Source organism: Apium graveolens, chromosome 8 (assembly GCF_009905375.1).
Source record: "Apium graveolens cultivar Ventura chromosome 8, ASM990537v1, whole genome shotgun sequence".
Classification (NCBI taxonomy): Eukaryota; Viridiplantae; Streptophyta; class Magnoliopsida; order Apiales; family Apiaceae; genus Apium; species Apium graveolens.
In genome coordinates, this window is record NC_133654.1 from 72,473,228 (window position 1) to 72,483,337 (window position 10,110).

Below are 10,110 nucleotides of genomic sequence, written 5' to 3' on the forward strand. Positions count from 1 at the left end.
AAGTGTCCACCTTCATCGTCAAAGCCTTAAGTTGGGCAGCTATAGCAGTTATTGCATCCAACTCCAGAATTCCTGCTAATTTTCCCCAAGTCAGTCTCTGGGAAGGATTTTGGTATTCATTAGCATCCATCAGTTCAATCAATTCATAAGCTTCATCGTAGCTCTTAGCCCACAAGGCTCCTCCTGATGCTGCATCGAGTATGGGTCTAGAAGTAGCACCCAATCCATTATAGAAACAGTTAATAATCATCCAATCAGGCATGTCATGGTGTGGGCACTTCCTTAGCATCTCCTTATATCGATCCCATGCCTCACACATAGATTTTCCAGTTTGCTGAGCAAACTGAGTAAGAGCATTCCTGACTGCAACAGTCTTCGCCATAGGGAAGAATTTAGTGAAAAATTTTGAGCAAGATTTTCCCAAGTGGTGATAGACCCTGCTGGTAGAGAATATGACCAGCACTTAGATTTGTCTCTCAGAGAGAATGGGAAGAGTCGCAACTTGATAGCATCTTTAGTCACATCATTGAACTTGAATGTGTCGCAAATATCGATGAAATCCCTGATGTACATGTTGGGGTCTTCAGTAGGAGAACTCCCAAACTGAACTGAGTTCTGTATCATCTGAATCATGCTTGATTTGATCTCAAAAGTGTTAGCCCTGATGGCTGGTCTGATGATGCTTGACTGAATGTCATTGATCTTAGGCTGAGAATATTCCATTAAAGCCTTATGATTTTCTGTTTGATCACCCATTTCCACTAAAACTGGTTCCTCGACTTTCTCTTCTTCTTTTACCTTCTTTTCTTCTTTAAAAACTTCCTTTCGAAGCACCACAACTTCTTCCTCGGCTTTATCTAGTGTTCTCATACGAGTACGCGAATGTGTATGCATACACCCTCGCTAGAGTACCTGACATAAGACAAGGAAATAAATAAGTAACAATGTCTGAGTCAATGAACTTAAACGACCATTGATGGAAAATACATAAACTAAAAATTAACACTGTAGTCCCCGGAAGCGGCGCCAAAAACTTGTTAGTCGCTAAACACGCGCTAAAATTTCACGTAAGTATACGTGTTCGCAAGTAATATAGAATTTTTTCTTGTTCGTTCCCACAGAGACTGGCTTTGGTTAACTAATTAATTTATGCAATTAAGCAACAATGTATGGTTATTATTCAATGCTAAGACGATAACAAATTGAGGTTGTTTATACCTAAGAATTAAACTAAAAATTATAACTAAGGGAATAAGATTGATTGAATTAATATATATGACAAACATAGGATTCTAACTTCATTAAATACTTCATTCAATAGCCTTATTATTCTTAACATTAGCATATAATGGTGATGACACGAATTAGATAACACGAAACTGATAAACACCAATTTTCGTTGCACAATTACCATACTACCAAACATCCACAAAAGAGATAGAAGCTAAATAGACACCAATTATAATAAACGTAGTCTTTATAATGAATAAACAAAACTAAGTACAAAACAAGAGTAAGGTTCACAAGTAAGAAAACTAGCATCCAAGTTACAACTTAGAACAAAGATTCACAAGTAAAAACAAGATCTTCTTCGTCTTTGTTGAATCCTTGCTAAAACGGTCTTCTGACGGCTATCCTTGCGCTCTGATACGTCTCTCTCTTGAAAAATTCCTTTACTTAAATATATATAGCAGCCCCATGGAATCTAGAAGTCCTCCAATTTAATCACAGGAGTTGGCGAATTACTTGCACTTCATTTATTTGGAACTTGGCCAACGCATAGTTCATGTATATAGTATCATTACGAAAAGTATCGTATAATACCCACTAACACCTGTAGTGTTCTGTGGGATTATAAATCGAAAAATAGTAAACTTCGTAATCATCCACCTAAACTTCAAAAGCACAAATCTAAAGCCAATTACTTGCACTTCTTTTATCTCGATCTTTGCTTATATGGAACCTATAAATTATGCACGAAGTTAAAAGTATACTTTGGCTCTATAATTGTCAAAATATAAATATACTAAAGTACTTAAGCCTGCGAGCTTAAAAGGGATAAGTTACAATTCCGAGATTGTAACTAAAGTATTCTTCGATTTATAAATACATAATTGAAATAAGAAGAATACTAAAGAAGTCATAAGCTATATTGCTTATATATATAAAAGACTTCTTATATTACTCTGATAAACATATATTCTATAAAGACGGAGTAATCGAAAGTATACTTGACATATTATTATATATCTCAAGTCAAGTATTCTTAGTTGATATTTAATATTCTTATTTGAATATTATATTATCTTGTGTGCTAGTACCGTAACATACTAGTTCAACCCATCTTTTCTCTATACTTGTTGTTTTGTGGATTGTCTTATTAGTTTTGTAGTAAGGTGAAGTGACATGAGGTGATTCTCATTCTAAGACCCAAGTCCTATAAGCACTAACAGGGAGTTAGTAGTATTTGCACCGCGAAGAAGAGGAAAGACCCAAGACTCAAGACCAGGTCACTAAGATCCAAGACCGACAAAAGCTAAGGAAGCGAAGTCCACACAAGGGTTCTACATTAACTTTGAAGAAATAGTGGGGAGTTATTGTCTAAGATAAGTTGTGTAGGTGCTACATTATTTTTGAGGTGGTGACCCTTGTGTTACGCACCAAGACAAATATTTGTAAGAGTGTAAAGGCTTCTCCGCCTACTAAAGGAGCAAGTTTTTTATAAGGGAAAATCATGAGTACGGGAGAGGAGCTCGGGGACTGGACGTAAGGGTGAGCGAATCTATTAGAGGTTGCGCCATCACGAACCAGGATAAAATCATCGTGTGGTATTTTCTTTCCTTGCACTTTATTTTCCGCACATATAAACTGCATAATCACTCAGTAAAGTTTTAAAAAGGGATAAATTATTTTAAAACATCATAATAATTTTTAAATTGGTAATTAAGCTATTCAACCCCCCTTCTAGGTTAATATAGCCCTTTTACGGGACCTATCACCCCTAAATTTGGATTATATTTAAAAAATAATTAATTGATGCCAGTTGGTAAGAAATATAACTAGTTAGTTGGAAACTTGTAACATTTCCTACCGACAAGTGGTAGGTTATTTGTTTGGGATGATTTTTTTTAAAATTGATCTAATAAAAACTATCAATTCAAAATTGAATTTTATTTATAAAATAACTCCAAATGAACTATGAAAAATCAAAAAATTTGGTAAACATGACTTTTAATACCCCCAAATTCGGGGTTGGGGATCTGGGTTGTCACGAGTTCTATTTTCAATAATAACACTTAATCTTGAATCAACAACTAATTATTGCATGCGGTGACCCCACAATATACACACATACCAACAAGTTATAGTCCCAAAGATGAAACCGAAACAAGTAAAGTGTAACTCCCTCCAAACCCGGAGTACAAGTCTGAGGGTTACTAGCTAATTACCAAACCTGTACAAACCTGTATAACAATTAAGCAGATACATATCTAACCCCTTTAATACTAACCAGGATATTTTTAGGTTAAAGTACGAAAACAAGAACCACACTCTAACTTTATTACAAGCCAAATTTATAATCTCACAAAATTTTCTTTATTATAACCATTATCTAACAAGTTTTAAACTACATTCATCTTTATTTTTATTCACACATTATCTATCTATACTACACCAGCTCAGGTAACTCAAAGCTTTCTTCCTTAATCGGGATCAACACTTATGGTATTAAAGGGTCCCGCTGCTTGACTCCTTTCTTTACCACGCGAGTCCTGATAGGTTTCATTTTCCTTCTTAAATAAAAATAATAAGGTGAATAACAATAAAAGGGGATGAGCCAGAAGTTGTTCAACAAGTTCATAATATATAAACAGTGTTATAGTAAAGCTAAATGAATCGGTAATTTGGTTACATCTGCAAAGACCTAACCTCGCAAAAAAATAACAAGGGCCATTATCGGCGAGTATTAATAAACTAAACTGGACATAAGTTCGCACCTATATCCTGTTGATTAGCCAGGATATAGTGCAGATCCATACCTCAATGTATAGATCCATTCGGGTACCCAGGCTCTACGGCCCAACACAAGGATCCAGTTGATTCCCGGTCCTTAGGATCAAGTGTATAACTAATCCTAATCGTCACCATCCAGACCATAGAGGAGCAACCGGAACAATCAGTATGCTTTGATGTATCCCAACATCGGAATATATCAGGGTATATGTATATATATATATATAAACTATTTGAATATAAATAGAAGGTTCAACGAATTAGGAGAAATCAGGAATCGAAATGAAATATGAACAAAGGAATGATAATTGTGTATCAGTATTTGTGAACAAGAATTATCAGTGTGTAACTGCGATAAGAATCTGAAAGCAAGTCACTATTCTGAATTTAGAATAGGGGAAAAACTTGCCTTTCACGCGATCTACCACAAGTATATCACCGTTCTCTATCACTGGCTCGATCTGCCTTGTTGGCTTCGACTCTATCAAAGAAAGATGCTTATTTAGTCAACTCGTATTTCAATCGCGTCTCAAATCGATTTTACATTGCCCTTATCGTCTACCCGTCCGTGTATTATTGACTCGTATAATAAATAATAACAATTAGGACTCGATTAACCACATAATTCATATAAGACATAAGTCACATATTCATTCTAAGTTTAAAATAATTTTTAGAATCGAAATCGACTCGTTATTCGCTTTACTTAACAATATCTGGCTCGTTTTGTATTTTGCGAAATTTATTGGACTCGTATTCATAAGTAATAAGGCATATACGTAAATAAATATCAAAATTCGACTCACTTCTAAAAGAAATTAGGATTTAAACCTATTTTTAATGGAAACAGATCATTTTTCTAAGTCGCAGGGCTTTCGTTTCGCTTAAATCGGATAAACGGTTCGATTATTATTCGATAAATGAGAATAAATTAATTTATTATTCAATGTGATTAATTATTTAAAATAATTGAACCTCAAAAATATTTTTAAATAATTATTTAGGAAAAATCAGAATTAAAAATGATTTTTCCATAATTTTTGGAATTAAAATGAATATATTATGATTTATTGAAAATAATTTGATTAATTATCAAAATTATTAATTATTTTTAAATAATTCATAAATAATAAATACATAACAAATAATTAAAGAAATAAATAATTTTGAGTTTTAGAAAATATTTCAGAATTATTTATAATATAAATTAATTAATTAATCAATTTATAAAATAAATAAAACTGATTCGTATAAAAAATTAAAATTAAAATTAAAATTAAAATCCCAGAAACATTTGTCAGAAAAGCAACATCTAATAAAATGAATAAAAAGCGGGTTAATCAAATGGGTCAAACGGGTCAATTCCGGGTCATGAAGAACATGACCGGAATCTGCCCAGACTCCGGTGACCGGCCAGGATTTCTGTAATAACTCGATTTTTTGAGAATTTATAAAACGCTTAATGAATAGTAATCCTGACAGACGATAAATTTTTTTTAGCCCACACTATGTTGTGCATGAGAGATTGAGTTTCGAAGTTGATAACATGATTATACGTACCGAACGAGTGTATGCAAACGCTATTAGTTTTCAAAGAACACGAACTTTGAAAAATGCCCGTATCTACGAACCATCAAGGAATACGGGAATCACAATATAATTACAAATTTAAAATCCTACGAATTCAAATCCAAGAACGATACTTCAAAACATAAAGAACGTATATGAAAGGATTTACACCGCGGTAGGATTTTCTCCGCTTAATGGAACCGTTTGCGAGAATTTATTACGAAAATAAATAGTGGACCGAGCGAACGCGTAAACAAATAAATAAATGTATCGAACCAAGCTAACTAAACTAACTAACCATGGTAAGAAACTAACCATGGTTAGGTTATCAAATAGTAACCTAAACTAGATAGCATGATGACCTACAAGCTAGGAATAGTAAAGCTTAATCCTAAACTAAATAGATTAGCTTGGAAGCCTAGGAAGCTAGCAAGATATGTACTAAGATATGCCAAGATTTGCTAGTCCTAGGTTATATACTAGAAGATATACAAATCATATAATACAATCTTACACAAGAAGCATTTCAAAAAGCAAGAAAAACTCTCTCTCTCTCCCTCCCCACTTCTTCCATTCGGCTCTCACCAAGAAAAACAAGAAATCAATTTTAAAACTCCAAGTTCTAGCCTTGGAAAAAATCCACCATTAATTACCAAGCTTCATACATCCTAAACTAAGGTAAGATAAATTTTTGAGCTCATTTTATCAAGGTTTATGGGTGAAATATTATCAAGAAAAGTGATAATGAATAGTATGAATAATAACTTTTCTTTGGTTTCTTGATTTTAATGGTTGATTTAGGTTCCAAAAACCCAACCAAGTATTCCCAAGACTCCACCATTATCAAGAACACATCTCAAGATTTCAAGAAAGGTATAAATCTTTGACCCATATTTATTTAAGGTTTAAGTTTCAAGAACCTTTGAAATCCTAGATATAAACTTAATTTTAGTGGTTGATTTGTTGTAATCTTGAGGTTTAGTTAATTAGTTCTAAGGTTGATGATTGTTGTCTCATCAATACCATGATGTTCTTCAGAGGAGTTAGTGTTGGGATGATGATTTGATGATTGTTGGTGGTGGTATAATGATTTAAGACATAAACGAAACTCGGATCGTAATCGTAATCTCGCTAAATCGAATGAAACTAAACATTAAGTTTCTGCAAAAGTTCCCGAATGTATAAACTGTATCGAACCAAGATAACTAAACTAACTAACTATGGTAAGAAACTAACCATGGTTAGGTTATCAAATAGTAACCTAAACTAGATAGCATGATGACCTACAAGCTAGGAATAGTAAAGCTAAAACCTAAACTAAATAGATTAGGTTGGAAGCCTACGAAGCTAGCAAGATATGTACTAAGATATGACAAGATTTGCTAGTCCTAGGTTATATACTAGAAGATATACAAATCATATAACATAATATTACACAAGAAGCATTTCAAGAAGCAAGAAAAACTCTCTCTATCCCTCCCCACTTCTTCCATTCGGCCCTCAGCAAGAAAAGCAAGAAATCAATTTCAAAACTCAAAGTTCTAGCCATGGAAAAAATCCACCAATAATTCTCAAGCTTCATACATCCTAAACTAAGGTAAGATAAACTTTTGAGCTCATTTTATCAAGGTTTGATGGGTGAAATAAAATCAAGAAAAGTGAAAATTAATAGTATGAATAGTAACTTTTTTTTGGTTTCTTGATTTAAATGGTTGATTTAGGTTCCAAAAACCCAACCAAGGATTACCAAGACTCCACCATCATCAAGAACAGATCTCAAGCTTTCAAGAAATGTATAAATATTTGACCATCTTTATTTAAGGTTTAAGTTTCATGAACCTTTGAAATCCTAGATCTAAACTTATTTTTAGTGGTTGATTTGTTGTAATCTTGAGGTTTAGTTAATTAGTTCTAAGGTTGATGATTGTTACCTTAAGAACATGATGTTCTTGAGATTATTTATTGTTGGAATGATGATTTAATGATTGTTGGTGGTGGTATAATGATTTAAGACATAAATGAAACTCGGATCGTAATCGTAATCTCGCTAAAACGAATGAAACTAAACATTAAGTTTCTACAGAAGTTCCTGATTGAATAAACTGTAGTTTATTGAAACATAACAATTTATTATGATATAAAATGTTATAAGGATCTTTTAGGAACTTTAATCGCTTGATTCCGATTTACGGATCAAAAGTTATGACCGTTTTAGTAAAAGTAATTTAGACGACAAAAACTGCTATGAATTATGAATTTTGGGAATAGAAATGATCGACTTAAAAATATTCATAAATCATGAAATTTTTACAGAAAGTAGTAAATATAGTTTCTTAACTTTTATAAAAATTTCAAGTAAAATTAAGGATTTTTCACTTTTATAAAAATATCGGAACCGAGACCGCGCGATTAGAAAACCGTTAGAAATCATAAGCGGAGCCGACAATGAAAATATAAACGAACCTAAAGTATTTCGAAAAGAAAGCGATCGTGACCTTAATGAGTGATTAAAGGAATAATAAGAGTAAAATGAGTTGCGAAGATGATTAATAAGTAGCGCATATGTATGAGTCGTCATAAATAATAACGGAATCTAACGAAACGATATATGTTTATGATTATAGAGTTTCGAGCGGACCCTAGAGTATCATCCACCTCAAAGTACCCAGGAAAGTTTACGAACCCAACTCCATATATTGTTGTGTTGTGAAAAGATTGGTTTACTATCTTTTACATAAATGCTATGCTTGTCATGACACTAAGTTTTTGAGTGTTCGCATAAATAGCGATTCTGTTACGATGTATATATGTCGTAGAATATTTTACCGCCACCGTAAGGGTGATGTATGATTATAAGATCGAGAGTCGGTCAGAGTTTAAAGAGAAAACCCGGGAATCATTCCGGAGATATTTTGGACGATTAAAGTCCGTACTTATTTTATTCTAAGGGACTCGATGTCCACTTGCGAAACATTAAATACCTCGAACTTTTATTAAAACGATTTCCAAAGATCGTATTCCCTCAACTATATTTAATTACTCGAATAATGGATATTATTTCAATTGTTCATTTAATATAGGAGAATTATTCTCCAACGATTATTTATTTCAAACTCGATTCAGTATATTATTAAGAATACTTTAATTATTTTAATATAAATTAGTTGAGGAATATTTATTTTAAATATTATTTTAAAATATAATTATTCAAGGTTTAATTATTTAATAATTATTATTTAATTATTAAATATTTTTAAATGATTTAATGTGATTTAAAAATCATAAAACCTATTTTAAAATACTTTCTGAATTTCGGAAAGTCATTCGAATACTTTCAAATCGTCGAAAAATATTATATCGACTTACTTTAAATATTTTGACTATAGTTTCAAAAGAAACTCCCCCTTATATATTTATCTGTTGACAACGGTCAACTCACATTACCTTAGTACTTTCTCCAAAAATTCTCGGAAGTACATATGTATACATATATGAGATAAGCGGTGCCTATCAACAAGCAAAATGCTTAGGGAACTTAGATATAGTTCGATATTCCAAATACATGATAGGATTCTTAAAAGGACAGAGGAGGGGTAGAGATCTAGTACTTCGTGGACTGGGGAGACTACTAATTTACTACCACATGAGAAGGTATCTTGTATACCAATGAACATGTGTAGTATGCGTATCTAAGAGGGCTGGACGCAAAACTGTGTCTTGAGAGGGATAGACGCGAAGTGTGTACCTGAGAGGGATGGACACAGAAAAGGCCCGGGGTACCACTATATGAATAACAAGTAAAGCAATTTATGATAAAATAGTTACAGGAACAAAGATTTAACTCATTTGTAAAACAAGGTAAACATTTATAAACTGGATTTCAAAATTAGGATGCTCTGAAAAAGAACAATATTAGTCGTGTTCTATGTATATATATCAGAGTTAAATCTTAGCATGCTATTTCATTTTCAAATCATCTGTCTTAGGCAAGTTGATTTGTTAAATAATTTCAAAACTGAATCAATCGAATCTATTGGACGTTCAACGGGTGAAGATAGCTGATCAGTCAACCCTCACCTGAAAGCGACTAACGGCCATCCAGAATAAAGAATGTGTTCCGGAACTTGGGAAAAGACTAGCTAGGTCTTTCCCCCAAGCTGGACCAATCGGTTAAATAGAGCGCCCAACCGAATTAGCCACTTACGCCTATTGAATTCCAATAGATCAACTGAATTCCCTTTTTGCCTCTTTCCAAAATTCCACGACATAGGTGGATTAAAACATTCCATGACATAGGTGGATCAAAACATTCTCTTTTTCCAGTTTCCAAAATCACTATCACCTATCTCTTTTTAAAACCAATATGTCATAGCACATTATTCAAAACTTCTTTTCATTTTAATCATGTTTAGAGATTTGTTCTTTCAAAAGTTACTTTTCCCCAAAACATAATTTTAAACAACATTTCCAAATACAGGGGATACATAACTTAAAACGTTATGTTCCATTATGAGAATAAAACAACAA

General features: G+C 32.8%; 1 non-coding gene across 1 annotated transcript; it reads left to right on the plus strand.

Annotated features, from left to right (window-relative positions):
• Window positions 1-260: 260 nt before the first annotated feature.
• Window positions 261-367, plus strand: LOC141682180 (small nucleolar RNA R71). Its single transcript, XR_012559582.1, has one exon. It is a non-coding gene; the product is annotated as a small nucleolar RNA R71 (small nucleolar RNA).
• Window positions 368-10,110: the final 9,743 nt, after the last annotated feature.